This window comes from Salvelinus namaycush, chromosome 6 (assembly GCF_016432855.1).
Source record: "Salvelinus namaycush isolate Seneca chromosome 6, SaNama_1.0, whole genome shotgun sequence".
Lineage (NCBI taxonomy): Eukaryota > Metazoa > Chordata > Actinopteri > Salmoniformes > Salmonidae > Salvelinus > Salvelinus namaycush.
This window is the reverse complement of record NC_052312.1, coordinates 1,143,537-1,161,036: the sequence shown is the minus strand read 5'-3', so window position 1 is coordinate 1,161,036 and position 17,500 is coordinate 1,143,537.

The window sequence follows — 17,500 nt, the reverse complement described above, 5'->3', positions numbered from 1 at the left end:
AATAACTCTGGACCTGTGTGCATTCCTATCAAAGTAAGTGCCTTATTTTCTTTATATCACGTTGCTGTTCCTACTGTAGCATACAGTATGTATGCATGGAGTATAATGTACAGTATTTACAGTTTTATTCACATGTTTTCAAGTATTGGTGACAAATCATACAATCTATGCAATAATTGAAATGCAAATGGACACCGATGATGTGTGTAAAATACTTTTTTGAAGGTTGTACTGATTATAATGAGCTAATGCTAAGCTATTTGCCGGGGTATGTGTGGCACCACGTTTGTTGACGTTTTACAATGCATTCTGGGTGTCACGTAAACGTTTGTCAGACCAAATATGTTATAACAAAATGAGGTGAAGGAATGGTTCACTCATTTTTCGAGTAAATTCCCAGAAGTGAATGATCGTAGACAACACACCTCCTTCAACATGCATATTGAAAACAGACCAAACTCATCTGGTTTCCTCTTATCTTTGGTTGACTCAAAAACAAACACGAGGGTGTGCACAAACTACCCATCGTCAGATTACTATTGTGGTTTCTGTCAGCTGAGAGAGTTAGCTAAATATGACCGCTTGTGTTTCATCAATGTTTCCTCATTTAGCGGCAGGACTAATGTAGCCTACATTTTCCGGGTTTGGATGATTGTGTTACGCTGTCGCTACTTCTGTGAATGTCTGAACATTCCATTTAAAAATAAACTGGTTACATCCAGGACAACTTTTTAAGGAATGTGTTTGTGCAAAAGGTTTCTGTGAAAAAAACAACGTGGCTCAAACGCTGAGTGTTGCGTCAATCGAAACTGGACGTTCTAAATAAGCGTTCTAATCACACCGGTTTGAGCGTACGCTGCAGGGACCACTGTAGAATGATCACACCCGTTTGTTGGTACGTGTCAAAAGGTTAATATGGGTCTATAATATGGGTCTTTAATATGGGTCTTTAATATGGGGGATGAATATGGGTCTTTAATATGGGGGATGAATATGGGTCTTTAATATGGGGGATGAATATGGGTCTTTAATATGGGGGATGAATATGGCTCTTTAATATGGGTCTATAAAATGGATCTATAATATGGGTCTTTAATATGGGTCTTTAATATGGGTCTATAATATGGATCTATAATATGGGTCTTTAATATGGGTCTTTAATATGGGTCTATAATATGGATATTTAATATGGGTCTATAATATGGGTCTATAATATGGATCTTTAATATGGATCTATAATATGGGTCTATAATATGGATCTATAATATGGATCTATAATATGGGTCTATAATATGGGTCTGTAATATGGATCTGTAATATGGGTCTATAATATGGATCTATAATATGGGGTATGAATCAATGTGGGAAAAAGATAGAAGTGACAGTTTATTTGTTTCTTCTTGTCACACAGAAGCATTCCTCACACACTCGGTGTGTGTGGTTGGTTGCTAGTGTTATTTTAAGATTAGTTTGTCCCCACCTTAGCTTTGGAATCTGCGTGGTTCAGTCAGTTATCCATTGATACCTGTTGGTCTAGTTCCTGGCAGCGAGGTGACAAAGGGAGATTCTCATTTTGGCAAAAGACCGCAATCTCTCCTCCGTCCTCTCTACTCTGTGACCCGGAAACCGATAAGTGGTTGAGGAGTGTGTCAATTCGTTAGGAGGCGAACAGAAGAGTCCTCCCTCCTCTTCGATAGCCTCCTTTCCTCGAGGATAGTCACATGTATCCTACTTGAGTGCCACACCCCCTTTGAGTCAGCTGTTGTTTTGTCAGAGGAGAAAAAACACGCAGACATTAAATAAACAATATGCTACTTATCGTTTTATCTAGAAAATGTCTGCCACAACTAGCTCCATTTGTTTTTAATCATGTTCCACATTTATTTTGGGATCCACCCCTGTGAACATCATTTGCCTGATGACGTGCGAGTGGAGGAGAAAGTCAAGGGGTCTGAATACTCTCTGAATGCGCTGTACATGTACAGGAAATGTATTTGGTAATCTTTATATACTGTGTCTCGTTTCAATCAAGAGCATTTCTCTCCACGTTCACTCTCCTTGATTAACTTTGACCTTTTTTTAAAAAGGACGCAGGACCGAGGACGCAGGAGAGAGGACAGAGGAGAGAGGACGCAGGAGAGAGGGGAGAGGAGCGAGGACGCAGGAGAGAGGTGCGAGGACGCAGGAGCGAGGACGCAGGAGAGAGGGGAGAGGAGCGAGGGCGCAGGAGAGAGGACAGAGGAGAGAGGACGCAGGAGAGCGGACGCAGGTGGTGAGCAAATCGAATTGATAAAAGGCCAAAATTACAGTATGTGTCAAATCAAATTGTATTTGTCACATGCCTCGTAAACAACGGGTGTAGACTAACAGTGAAATGTTTACTTACAGGCCCTTCCCAACAACGCAGAGAGAAAAAAATATAAAAAGTTATAACACAAGGAATAAATACACCATGAGTAATGATAACTTGGCTGTATACACAAGGTACCAGTACTGAGTCGATGTGCAGGGGTACAAGGTCAATTAGGTAGATATGTACATATAGGTAGAGGTAAAGTGACTAGGCAACAGATTAGATAGTAAACAGTAGCAGCAGCGTATGTGATGAGTCACAAGAGTTAATGCAAAAAGGGTCAACGCAGATAGTTCGGGTAGCTATTTGCTTAACTATTTAATAGTGTAGAAACTGTTCAGGGGCCTGTTGATTGCAGACAGGTTCATCGGTACCGCTTGCCGTGTGGTAGCAGAAAGAACAGTCCATGTCTTGGGTGGCTAGGGCCTTCCTCTGACACCGCCTGGTATAGAGTTCCTGGATGGCAGGAAGCTCAGCCCCAGTTATGTACTGGGCCATATGCACTACCCTCTGTAGCGCCTTGCGGTCGGATGCCGAGCAGTTGCCATACCAAGCGGTGATGGAGCCAGTCAAGATGCTCTCAATGGTGCAGCTGTGCGGAGGATCTGAGGGCCCATGCCAAATCTTTTCAGCCTCCTGAGGGGGAAGAGGCATTGTCGTGCCCTCTACACGACTGTGTTGGTGTGTTTGGACCATGATAGGTCCTTAGTTATGTGGACACCGAGGAACTTGAATCTCTTAACCCGCTCCACTACAGCCCCGTTGATGTGCTCGGCCCTACGTTTCCTGTAGTCCACCATCAGCTCCTTTGTCTTGCTGACGTTGAAGGAGAGGTTGTTTCCCTGGCACCACACTGCCAGGTCTCTGATTTCCTCTCTATAGGTGGTCTCATCGTCATTGGCGATCAGGCCTACCACCGTCATGTCATCAGTAAACTTAATGATGGTGTTAGAGTCGTGCGCGACCACACAGTTGTGGGTGAACAGGGAGTACAGGAGGGGACTAAACACGCACTCCTGAAGGACCACTGTCTTGAGGATCAGCGTGGCGGATGTGTTGTTGCCTCGCCACCTGGGGGCGGCCGGTCAGAAAGTCCAGGATCCAGTTGCAGACGGAGGGGTTCAGTCCCAGTGTCCTTAGCTTAGTGATGAGCTTGGAGGGCACTATGTTGTTGTACGCTGAGCTGTAGTCAATTAACTTCTCTGCGCTACGGATCCCTTTTACGGGATCATTTTCCTAAACAACCGCTGAATTGCAGGGCGCAAAATATTACTAAAAATATTTATAATCATGCAATCACAAGTGAAATATACCAAAACACAGCTTAGCTTGTTGTTAATCCACCTATCGTGTCAGATTTTGAAAATATGCTTTACAGAGAAAGAAATCCAAGCTTTTGTGAGTGTATCAATCAATGCTAGAACAGCTAGCCCCAAATTAGCATGGTCACAAAAGTCAGAAAAGCAATAAAATGAATCGCTTACCTTTGATAATCTTCGGATGTTTGCACTCACGAGACTCCCAGTTACACAATAAATGTTATTTTTGTTCGATAAATATTACTTTTATAACAAAAAAACGCCATTTGGGTTGCGCATTATGTTCAGAAAACTACAGCCTCGTTCCGGTCCTGAAAGGCAGAAGAAAATTCCCAAACGTATCAGATTCAAAAATATTACAAAAAATATTTATAATCATGCAATCACAAGTGAAATATACCAAAACACATCTTAGCTTGTTGTTAATCCACCTATCGTGTCAGATTTTGAAAATATGCTTTGCAACGAAAGCAATCTAAGCTTTTGTGAGTGTATCAATCAATGCTAGAACAGTTAGCCTTATATTAGCTTGGTTAGCTTGGTCACGAAAGTCAGAAAAGCAATAAAATTAATCGCTTACCTTTGATAATCTTCGGATGTTTCCACTAACGAGACTCCCAGTTACACAACAAATGTTATTTTTGTTCGATAAATATTACTTTTATAACAAAAAACGCCATTTGGGTTGCGCGTTATGTTCAGAAAACCAAATCCTCGTTCCGTTCGACGAAAATTCCAAAAAGTATCCGTAATGGTTGTGGAAACATGTCAAATGTTTTTTATAATCAATTCTCAGGTTGTTTTTAACAAACATAATCGATAATATTTCAACCGGATCGTAACCTATTCAATAAAAAATGGAGAAAATGGAGAAAATGGAGAGCTACCCCACTCGCGCGCAGGAAATATTCAGAGGACACCTGACTACTTTTGAAAAATCTCGCTAATTTTTCAAAATAAAAGCCTGAAACTATGTCTAAAGCCTGGTCACAGCCTGAGGAAGCCATTGGAAAAGGAATCTGGCTGATACCCCTTTAAATGGAAGAAAGACGGGCCAGGAAACACAGATAAAAAAATAATAATATCACTTCCGGGCTAGATTTTCTCAGGTTTTCGCCTGCAGAATCAGTTTTGTTATACTCACAGACAATATTTTGACAGTTTTGGAAACTTTGGAGTGTTTTCTATGCTAATCTGTAAATTATATGCATATTCTACGATCTGGACCTGAGAAATAGTCCGTTTACCTTGGGAACGTTATTTAAAAATAAAAAAAATCTGACCCCTTAGCGTCAAGAGGTTAACAGTATTCTCACATAGCTGTTCCTCTTGTCCATGTGGAAAAGAGCAGTGTGGAGTGCAATAGAGATTGCGTCATCTGTGTATCTGTTGGGGCGGTATGCCAATTGGAGTGGGTCCAGGGTGTCTGGGATGATGGTGTTGATGTGAGCCATGACCAGCCTTTCAAAGCAATTCATAGCTACAGATGTGAGTGCTACGGGGATAGTCATTTGATCTTATCTTTCATTGACGCTTTGCCTGTTTAATGGCTTGTCGGAGGTCGGAGTGTGATTTCTTAAAAGCATCCGGATTAGTATTCTGCTCCTTGAAAGTGGCAGCTCTAGCCTATAACTCGTTGCGGATGTTGCCTTTAATCCATGGCTTCTGGTTGGGATATGTACGGTCACTGTGGGGAAGACGTAGTCAATGCACTTATTAATGAAGCCAGTGACTGATGTGGTAAACTCGTCAATGTTATCGAATGAATCCCAGAACATATTCCAGTCTGTACTGTGTGTGTGTTTGTCACAAACTGATTTATAACTGTCAGGCCCTGCTGTCACCAGAGAGGACAAACCGGTTGTCACCCCATCAGACTTTTTTTTTTAAACTAGTCAACCCACGCCAAGATACAAAGTTATCCTAGTGCTTGTAGTGAAGTTGAATGAATATGAGAAAAAGTCCCACAACTTTAAATGTGTCTGTAGTTGTTTTCAAAGTCTTAATACATTTCTGACTGAATTACAAACAAAAACACAAAGCGAGCGAGCGACTAACAAAACTTGGCATTATCTAAGATAAACATTGATGACCAATTGATACGATTGAGTCAATATCAATCAATAGCAATATCAATAACCGACTATTAGCATCTCAGTTATCCGAAGTTGCTTTCTCTCCTCGCCATGGACTGGTTCACTCATTAGTTTAAATCTGGAGTCATCATCCACTTCATTTGAGCAAGACAACTGATTGAAATATTTTTATTCATCAAGTGTTTTTGTGTTTAAAAATGTGGAAAAAAAATGCCTATCACATTACACATTTAGAAATGACAAATGCATTTTAAACTTCAAGCACAGTAAAATGTTTGACTTAATACAATTATGTTATGATAGGAGTTTTGAAAAAAGGTGCTCGTGCATTGATAACCACACCAAAGTAATAAAATAAAGATGGCACTTCTAAAAGTCTATTTCACACCATAGCCTTCTGAATTTGCAAGATAACTTTTTTTTCATTTTGATTTCAGAACAAATGAAAATGTGGCGCTGACTTGGATTGGATTGGATTGTTTTATACACGCACAGTTACAAGCCTGTTTAGAGTGGCAGGCAATATCCACCGTCGTAGTACAGATGGAGCTGGAATGAGCAGCTAACTGAAGCTGGCTAGCTTTAGAAAAACCTGAGTAGGGCCTCCCGAGTGGCGCAGAGGTCTAAGGCGGTGTCACTGCAGACCTGGGTTCGATTCCAGGCTGTGTCACAACCGGCCGTGATCGGCAGTCCCATAGGGCGGCGCACAATTGGCCCAGCGTCGTTAGGGGAGGGTTTGCCCGGGGGGTGCTTTACTTGGCTCATTGCTCTCTAGCGACTCCTTGTGGAGGGCCGGGCTCCTGCAGGCTGACCTTGGTTGTCAGTTGAACAGTGTTTCCTCTGACATATTGGTGCAGTTGGCTTCTGGGTTAAGCGGGCGGGTGTTTGGCAGGTCATGTTTCAGAGGGCGATTGACTCGACCTTTGCTTCTTCTGCGCCTGTTGGGGAGTTCCAGCGATGAGACAAGATGGAAAAAGGGGGTAAAATATATATATATTTTTTTTAAGACACCAGTGGCGCTGTTTCACCTTATCTGGATTTCAGCTTTAAGTAAGCCTTAACCCAGAACAGCCTTGCTGTTCTAGCGGCCAGGTAGCAGTACTACATCTATCTGTCTGATAGCTTTACTGCTCCCTCTCACACACCCTCTCTGTCCCTCCCTGCTGTTATTCAGAACGAGTCCAGACAAGCTGAGGGGGATCAGACAGTAATACCGTTAGAATTCACCCAGGGAGGGACAAAGAGACAAAGAGAGTTCGGGGAGACAGTGAAAGAAAGACAGCGTTTGGGTGGAGAGAGAGAGAGAGAGAGCAGTCAAAGCATAGAAAGAACATTTGAGTTCAGTCATTACTATTCATTTTAGAACCAGTTAGAGAACAGTTAAAGTATCAGTCATTACTATTCAGATGTTAATTGAAAGCAAAAGAGAGTAAGAGATTGTGTGTTATTGAGTGAAAGTCATTACTACTATTTACTGAGAGAGAGAGAAAGAGAGAGAGAGAGAGAGAGGGAGAGAGAGAGACACAGAGAAAGAGAGAGAGACACAGAGAGAGAGAGAGACACAGAGAGAGAGAGAGAGAGAGAGAGAGAGAGAGAGAGAGAGAGAGAGAGAGAGAGAGAGAGAGAGAGAGAGAGAGAGAGAGAGAGAGAGAGAGAGAGAGAGAGAGAGAGAGAGAGAGAGTGAACTGGTTTGAGTGTGTCAAAAACTGTTCCTTATGGAACAGTGGGGACTGAGCAAGACAGACATAAGCATAGACGCATGCATACACACACATAATAACATACTCACTATACACACACGTACAGATAGATTTTGTGTTGTAGATATGTGGTAATGGACTATGGGCCTGAGGGCACACACACAGTGTGTTGTGAATTCTGTAATGAATGTATTGTAATGTTTTTAAAATGGTATAACTGCCTTAATTTTGCCAGACCCCAGAAAGAGTACTGGGGATCCATAATAAATACAAATCTACACTGATTGAAGTGGATTTAACAAGTGACATTAATAAGGGATCATAGCTTTCACCTGGATTCACCTGGTCAGTCTATGTCATGGAAAGAGCAGGTGTTCATAATGTTTTGTACACTCACTGATATAATTATATAATTATTAGTTTGGTTTATCTTAAAAACAGAGAGAATTGTTGATATCCTGTACATTTTTTATTCTTGATAACATTTTTTGGGGGGGGGAAAATGCACCAAAAATGCATTGGTCTTTAGTATTTTACAAGTAGAACGATTTAAAAAAAGTATTCATCCACAATCAGCTCTGCACAAGTTCGGTCGTGGAGTGTCTTAACAAAATTACACAAAAATATTTAGGTTGACTTTATCCAGTGTCCAGAAAAATGGATTTCGGTGATATGCAAATATGTGCATATTTAATGAGGTATAACTTAATTTGCATATTTGTATAACATATTTCATGTCTTTTTTTTTATACATTTGTGTTTACTTTCAACCCGGTAAATGTTTAATGTGATAAGATTAAGGGAAAGTTAATCTGCTCTCTGGTGGACAAATGTTTGAACTACAGTCTTTGTAGAACAATAGTGCAGTCCTACTTTATGTTCAACTGTACTTTTCAAACGGCAAGTTCTGATTAATACCACATTCATTCAAAATCACCCTGCATATGTCGTTTTTTTGTATATCTATTTTTTTTAAAATTATTTATACATTGACTTTTAGAAAGAATTCAGAACCCTTGACTTTTTCTACATTTTTGTTACGTTACTGCCTTATTCTAAAATGGATTAAATAAAACAAATCTACACACAATACTCCAGAATTACAAAGTGAAAGCAGTTTCTGCTAATTTTTGCAAATATATATAAAAAAAATTAAAAACAGAATTACCTTATTTACATAAGTATTCAGACCCTTTGCTATGAGACTCGAAATTGAGCTCAGGTGCATCCTGTTTCCATTGATCATCCTTGAGATGTTTCTACAACTTTATTGGAGTCCACATGCGGTAAATTCTATTAATTGGACATGATTTGGAAAGGCACACACCTGTCTATATAAGGTCCCACAGTTGACAGTGCATGTCAGAGCAAAAACCAACCCATGAGGTCGAAGGAATTGTCCGTAGAGCTCAGAGACAGGATTGTGTCGAGGCACAGATCTGGGGAAGGGTACCAAAAAATGTCTGCAGCATTGACGGTCCCCAAGAACACATTGGCCTCCATCATTCTTAAATGGAAGAAGTTTGGAACCACCAAGACTCTCCTAGAGCTGGCCACCGGGCCAAACTGAGCAATCGGGGGAGAAGGGCCTTGTTCAGGGAGGTGACCAAGAACCCGATGGTCACTTTGACAGAGCTTTAGAGTTCCTCTGTGGAGATGGGAGAACCTTCCAGAAGGACAACCATCTCTGCAGCACTCCACCAATCAGGTCTTTATGGTAGAGTGGCCAGACGGAAGCCATTCCTCTGTAAAAGGAACATGACAGCCCACTTGGATTTTGCCAAAAGGCTCCTAAAGACTCTCAGACCACGAGAAACAAGATTCTCTGGTCTGATGAAACCAAGATTGAACTCTTTGGCCTGAATGCCAAGCGTCACATCAGGAAGAAACCTGGCACCATCCCTACAGTGAAGCATGGTCGTGACAGCATCATGCTGTGGGGATGTTTTTCAGTGGCAGGGACAGGGAGACTAGTCAGGATCAAGGGAAAGATGAACGGAGCAAAGTATAGAGAGATTCTTGATGAAAACCAGCTCCATAGCGCTCAGGACCTCAGACTGGGGCAAAGGTTCACCTTCCAACAGGACAACGACCCTAATCACACAGCCAAGACAACGCAGGAGTGGCTTCGAGACAAGTCTCTGAATGTCATTGAGTGACCCAGCTAGAGCCCGGACTTGTACCCGATCGAACATCTCTGGAGAGACCTGAAAATAGCTGTGCAGCAACGCTCCCCATCCAACCTGACAGAGCTTGAGAGGATCTGCAGAGAGGAATGGAAGAAACTCCAAGTTTGTAGCTTCATACCCAAGAAGATTCGAGGCTGTAATCGTTGCCAAAGGTGCTTCAACAAAGTACTGAGTAAAGGGTCTGAATACTTATGTAAATTTGACATTTCCGTTTTTTTTAAATACAGTTTTTCTTTGTCATTATGGGGTATTGTGTGTGTGTGTATGTGTGTAGATTGATGAGATTTATTTAAAATTTTTATTAAAGTCAAACGGTCTGAATAATTTCCGAAGGCACACTGCCATTCAAAAGTTTGGCGTCACTTAGAAATGTCCTTGTTTTTTAGAGAAAAGCAAAAAAAAAAGTCCATTAAAACAACATCAAATTGATCAGAAATACATTGTAGACATGTTGTAAATGACTATTGTAGCTGGAAACGGCTGATTTTTTATGGAATATCTACATAGTCGTACAGAGGCCCATTATCAGCAACCATCACACCTGTGTTCCAACGGCACGTTGTGTTAGCTAATCCAAGTTTATCATTTTAAAAGGCTAGTTGATCATTAGAAAACCCCTTTTCAATTATGTTAACACAGCTGGAAACTGTTGTGCTTGATTAAAGAAGCAATAAAACTGGCCTTCTTTAGACTAGTTGAGTATCTGGAGCATTTGTGGGTTCGATTACAGGATTAAAATGTCCAGAAACAAAAAGCTTTCTTCTGAAACTCGTCAGTCTATTCTTGTTCTGAGAAATGAAGGGTATTCCATGTGAGAAATTGCCAAGAAACTGAAGATCTCGCTCAACGCTGTGTACTTCTCCCTTCACAGAACAGCGCAAACTGGCTCTAACCAGAATAGAAAGAGGAGTGGGAGTCCCCGGTGCACAACTGTAATGACTTTTCATGTTAGCCTACCGTTCCTCTAACCATAAACTTAACCCTTTTTAGCTAAGCCCTTCCCTAACCTTACCCTTTAACCTAACTCCTAAACTTAACCCTAACCTTAGCCCTAACTCTAACCCCTAGCCTGGCTAACGTTAGCCACCTAGCCATCTAGCTAGAATTCGTTTTTACCATACGTTTTGCAAATTCGTAACATATTGTACATTTAGCTAATTCGTAACATATTAATACAATTTGTAATTTTTAACATATCACACTAAATGGAGTGGATTTACGTACAGAATCATACTAAATGCTCTGAGGCTAGGTTGCATATAAAGAGGACACATATATACAGTATATATAGAATATATATATATATGATGAGTATATATATATATAGTCCCTACAGAAGGTCTACACCCCCTTGGATTTCTTCACATTTTTATTGTGTCACAAAGTGTGATTAATACATATTTCAGTGATTGATGCATTTAGGCAAAAATAATTATTCCTTTGCCGTATTGTTTTACAGTATTACTTTAGTTTTGCAGTATTACTTTAGTTTTGCAGTATTACTTTAGTTTTACAGTATTACTTTAGTTTTGCAGTATTACTTTAGTTTTACAGTATTACTTTAGTTTTGCAGTATTACTTTAGTTTTGCAGTATTACTTTAGTTTTGCAGTATTACTTTAGTTTTACAGTATTACTTTAGTTTTGCAGTATTACTTTATTTTTACAGTATTACTTTAGTTTTGCAGTATTACTTTAGTTTTGCAGTATTACTTTAGTTTTACAGTATTACTTTAGTTTTGCAGTATTACTTTAGTTTTACAGTATTACTTTAGTTTTGCAGTATTACTTTAGTTTTACAGTATTACTTTAGTTTTGCATGTTTTGGAATATATATTTTGAATATTTGTATTCTTCTTTTCACATATTTTTTTATTCTGTACAGGATTCCTTCTTTTCACTCTGTCATTTGGGTTAGTATTGTGGAGTAACTACAATGTTGTTGATCCATACTCAGTTTTCTCCTATCACAGCCATTGAACTCTGTAGCTGTTTTTAAAATCTACAATGGCCTCACGGCGACATCCCGAAGCAATTATTAAAAGATATATATTCAATGTCTGATTTGTTATTGTTACCCATCTACCAATCATTGCCCTTCTTTATGAGACTTTTGAAAAGCTCCCTGGTCTTTGCAGTTGAATCTGTGCTTTAAATTCCACACTTGACTGAGGGACCTTACTGATGTTGTATATATGGGAAAAGGGGTAGTGATTAAAAAAATCATGTCAAACCTTATTTTTATTATTATTATTATCAACCCTTACATATAACTTATCTGATTTGTCAAGCCAAATTTAACTTCTGAACTAATTTAATCTTAAACAAAGGGGTGAATACTTATACTTATTTGTAAAAGTGTGTAGAATTTTCTTTTCACTGACATTATGGAATATTTTGTGTAGATCAATGACAAAAAAAAAGTACAATTAAATATATTTCGATCGTGTAGATTTTCTATAGGCACTGTACAAAACATTACGAGTTGAGTTGCAACCCTTTTTGTCCTCAGACAACCTAAATTCGTCAGGGCATGGTCTACAAGGTGCTGAAAGCGTTCCACAAGGATTCTGGCCCATTTATTTCACCTTTATTTAACCAGGTAGGCTAGTTGAGAACAAGTTCTCATTTTCAACTGCGACCTGGCCAAGATAAAGCAAAGCAGTTCGACACAAACAACAACACAGAGTTACACATGGAATAAACAAAACATACAGTCAATAATACAGTACAAAAATAAGTCTATATACAATGTGAGCAAATGAGGTTAGATAAAGGCTAAAAAAGGCCATGGTGGCGAGGTAAATAAATATAGCAAGTAAAAACACTGGAATGGTAGATTTGAAGTGGAAGAATGTGCAAAGTAGAAATAGAAATAATGGGGTGCAAAGGAGCAAAAATAAATAAATACAGTAGGGGAAGAGGTAGTTGTTTGGGCTAAATTATAGATGGGCTATGTACAGGTGCAGTAATCTGTGAGACCATGTTGAGTCCAATACTTCTCACAGTTGTCTGGGTGTCTTTTGGGTTGTGGACCATTCTTGATATACACGGGAAACTGTTGAGTGTGGAAAAACCCAGCAGCTTTGCAGTTCTTGACACACTCATACCCCGTTCAAAGGCACTTAAATCTTTTGTCTTGCCCATTCACCATCTGAATGGCACACATAGACAATCCATGTGTCAATTGTCTCAAGGCTTAAAAATCATTCTTTAATTAACCTGTCTCCTCCACTCTACTCAAGCCGGATCACTCAGAGTTCCAATACGGCAATTGTTTGCTTGCCGGAGTTTGTTCGCCAGGGGAGTGATCTCCTGCCTCTCCTCCCCATCTGATAGCGGAGTCGAAGGAGCACAGCAAGAGGAGCGTGGCAATCAACGATGGTTGCACGTCACGAGCCGTGGAATCCGAAGACAGTGGCCTGCGGCAAAGCAGCCTACACTCCCAATGAGTGGACCGGAATGGACAAAAACAACAAATAGTTTTGCTGCCCTGGAGCCTGATCTTCATCGCTGGGGGTAGCTGTGTCTGCAGCCGCTCTGCCGACTCCTACTCCTTCCCCTACGATTTCAAAGTCGACGTCGGCAACCTTCCGTCCCTGCTCTGGATCGAGCGGGGCTTCTCCATCTGTCGGAGGCCTGCACCATCCTGTGAAGCGTGGGAGTGGGCGGATTTCCTCGTCCTTCTCGCCAGCCGTGATTTTGGGCAGTTCCAGGGTAAGTAATGTGACTATTCCTGGTGCGAAAAACAATGTCCTATCCCGGAGCTTGAGTAAATTACATTACTAAGCGGCTCCCGAATGTACTACGTCAGGACATGGAAAAAGATTATATTGTAGTCCATGTGGGTTTTAATGACATTATGAAGGGCAGCTCTGAACACTTGAAACTGGATTTTAAAGAGCTGATTGACTCTCTGCTAAACACTAATTAAAGACCCATCATATCTGGCCCTGTGCCCTCTCTGATCATATCTGGCCCTGTGCCCTCTGATCATATCTGGCCCTGTGACCTCTCTGATCATATCTGGCCCTGTGCCCTCTCTGATCATATCTGGCCCTGTGCCCTCTGATCATATCTGGCCCTGTGCCCTCTCTGATCATATCTGGCCCTGTGCCCTCTCTGATCATATCTGGCCCTGTGCCCTCTCTGATCATATCTGTCCCTGTGCCCTCTCTGATCATATCTGTCCCTGTGCCCTCTCTGATCATATCTGTCCCTGTGCCCTCTCTGATCATATCTGTCCCTGTGCCCTCTCTGATCATATCTGTCCCTGTGCCCTCTCTGATCATATCTGGCCCTGTGCCCTTTCTGATCATATCTGGCCCTGTGCCCTCTCTGATCATATCTGGCCCTGTGCCCTCTCTGATCATATCTGTCCCTGTGCCCTCTCTGATCATATCTGTCCCTGTGCCCTCTCTGATCATATCTGTCCCTGTTTCCTCTCTGATCATATCTGGCCCTGTGCCCTCTCTGATCATATCTGGCCCTGTGCCCTCTCTGATCATATCTGGCCCTGTGCCCTCTCTGATCATATCTGGCCCTGTGCCCTCTCTGATCATATCTGGCCCTGTGCCCTCTCTGATCATATCTGTCCCTGTGCCCTCTCTGATCATATCTGGCCCTGTGCCCTCTCTGATCATATCTGGCCCTGTGCCCTCTCTGATCATATCTGGCCCTGTGCCCGCTCTGATCATATCTGGCCCTGTGCCCTCTCTGATCATATCTGTCCCTGTGTCCTCTCTGAATTGTGGCATTGAATGCTTTAGCAGGATTCTTTCTCTTCACAACTGGCTACGTGATTTCTGCAGCTCAATGGGTGTAACTTTTGTTGACAATTTCGATACCTTTTGGGAACAAAACACGTTTTATAAGGAGGATGGGATCCACCCAAATGATTTGGGTTCCTGGATCCTTTCACAGTATTATAAGGCTGCGTTGAGACAATGACTTATCAATGACCCAAGCCCAGCTCAGTTACTCCCTACCATTGTGTCACTGAATCACCGTAATGCTTTAGCAAATGTACATTACACCAGGTCTTTCTCAACATTACTCAGCATAACATTACTCAACATTACTCAGTTACACCAGCTCTGTCAGGAGGAATGGGCCAAAATTCACCCAACTTATTGTGGGAAGCTTGTGAAAGTCTACCCGAAACGTTTGACCCAAGTTAAACAATTTAAAGGCAATGCTACCAAATACTAATTGAGTGTATGTAAACTTCTGACCCACTGGGAATGTGATGAAAGAAATCTCTACTATTATTCTGACATTTCACATTCTTAAAATAAAGTGTTGATCCTAACTGACCTAAAACAGGGAATTTTTACTAGGATTAAATGTCAGGAATTGTGAAAAACTGAGTTTAAATGTATATGGCTAAGGTATATTTAAACTTCCGACTTCAACTGTATGTGTGGAGAAAAAAAGCCACAGCACACCAACATCAAAACCTCATCCCAACTGTAAAGTATGGTGGAGGGAGCATCATGGTTTGGGACCGCTTGGACAGCTTGCTATCATCGACGGAAAAATGAATTCCCAAGACATTTTGCAGAACAATGTAAGGCTATCTGTCCGCCAATTGAAGCTCAACAGAAGTTGGGTGATGCAACAGGACAACGACCCGAAACACAGAGGTAAATCAAACAACAGAATGGCTTCAACAGAAGAAGGTATGCCTTCTGGAGTGGCCCAGTTAGAGTCCTGACCTCAACCCGATTGAGATGTTGTGGCATGACCTCAAGAGAGCAGTTCACACCAGACATCCCAAGAATGTTGCTGAACTGAAACAGTTTTGGTCCAAAATTCCTCCTGACCATTGTGCAGGTCTGATCCACAACTACAGAACACTTTTGGTTGAGGTTATTGCTGCCAAAGGAGGGTCAACCAGTTATTAAATCCAAGGGTTCACATACTTTTCCCACCCTGCACTGTGAATGTTTACACAGTGTGTTCAATAAAGACATGAAAACGTATAATTGTTTGCTATTAGTTTAAGCAGACTGTGTTTGTCTATTGTTGTGACCTAGATGAAGATCAGATCAAATTTTAGGACCAATTTATGCAGAAATCCAGGTATTTCCAAAGGGTTCACATACTTTTTCTTGCTAATGTAAATGCAAGGGTCAACTCAGATAGTCCGTGTAGCCATTTTGTTAACTATTTAGCTTATGGCTTGGGGATAGAAGCTGCTAGGAAACCTGTCGGTGTCAGACTTGATGCACCGGTACCGCTTACCATGCGGAAGCAGAGAGAACAGTCTATGGTACATCTTACCGTGCCAAAAGTATGTGGACACCCCTTCAAATGAGTGGATTCAGCTATTTCAGCCACACCCGTTGCTGACAGGTGTATAAAATCGAGCACACAGCCATACAAAAACATTGGCAGTAGAATGGGCCGTACTGAAGAGCTCAGTGACTTTCGAAGTGGCACCGTCATAGGATGCCACCTTTCCAAGGAGTCAGTTCGTCAAATTTCTGCCCTGCTAGAGCTGCCCCCGGTCAACTGTAAGTGCTGTTATTGTGAAGTGGAAACGTCTAAGAGCAACAACAACTCAGGCGCGAAGTGCGTAAAAATCATCTGTACTCGGTTGCGTCAGCACAAAAACTGTTCGTCGGGAGCTTCATTAAATGGGTTTCCGTGGCTGAGCAGCCGCACACAAGCCTATGATCACCATGCGCAATGCCAAGCGTCGGCTGGAGTGGTGTAAAGCTCGTCGCCGTTGGACTCTGGAGCAGTGGAAACGCGTTCTCTGGAGTGATGAATCACGCTTCACCATCTGGCAGTCCGACGGATGAATCTGGGTTTGGTGGATGCCAGGAGAATGCTACCTGCCCCAATGCATAGTGCCAACTGTAAAGTTTGGTGGAGGAGGAATAATGGTCTGGGGCTGTTTTTCATGGTTCGGGCCCCTTAGTTCCAGTGAAGGGAAATATTAATGCTACAGCAGACAATGACATTCTAGATGATTCTGTGCTTCCAACTTTGTGGCAAGAGTTTTGGAAAGGCCCTTTCCTGTTTCAGCATGACAATGCTCACGTGCACAAAGCGAGGTCCATACAGAAATGGTTTATGTAGATCGGTGTGGAAGAACTTAACTGGCCTGCACAGAGCCCTGACCTCAACCCCATCGAACACCTTTGGTATGAATTGGAACGCTGACTGCGATCCAGGCCTGATCGCCCAACATCAGTGCCCGACCTCACTAATGCTCTTTTTTTGCTGAATGGAAGCAAGACCCAGCAGCAATGTTCCAACATCTAGTGGAAAGCCTTCCCAGAAGAGTGGAGGCTGTTATAGCAGCAATGTTCCAACATCTAGTGGAAAGCCTTCCCAGAAGAGTGGAGGCGGTCCCAGCAGCAATGTTCCAACATCTAGTGGAAAGCCTTCCCAGAAGAGTGGAGGATGTTACAGCAGCAATGTTCCAACATCTAGTGGAAAGCCTTCCCAGAAGAGTGGAGGCTGTTACAGCAGCAATGTTCCAACATCTAGTGGAAAGCCTTCCCAGAAGAGTGGAGGCTGTTACAGCAGCAATGTTCCAACATCTAGTGGAAAGCCTTCCCAGAAGAGTGGAGGCTGTTATAGCAGCAATGTTCCAACATCTAGTAGAAAGCCTTCCCAGAAGAGTGGAGGCTGTTATAGCAGCAATGTTCCAACATCTAGTGGAAAGCCTTCCCAGAAGAGTGGAGGCTGTTACAGCAGCAATGTTCCAACATCTAGTGGAAAGCCTTCCCAGAAGAGTGGAGGCTGTTACAGCAGCAATGTTCCAACATCTAGTGGAAAGCCTTCTCAGAAGAGTGGAGGCTGTTACAGCAGCAATGTTCCAACATCTA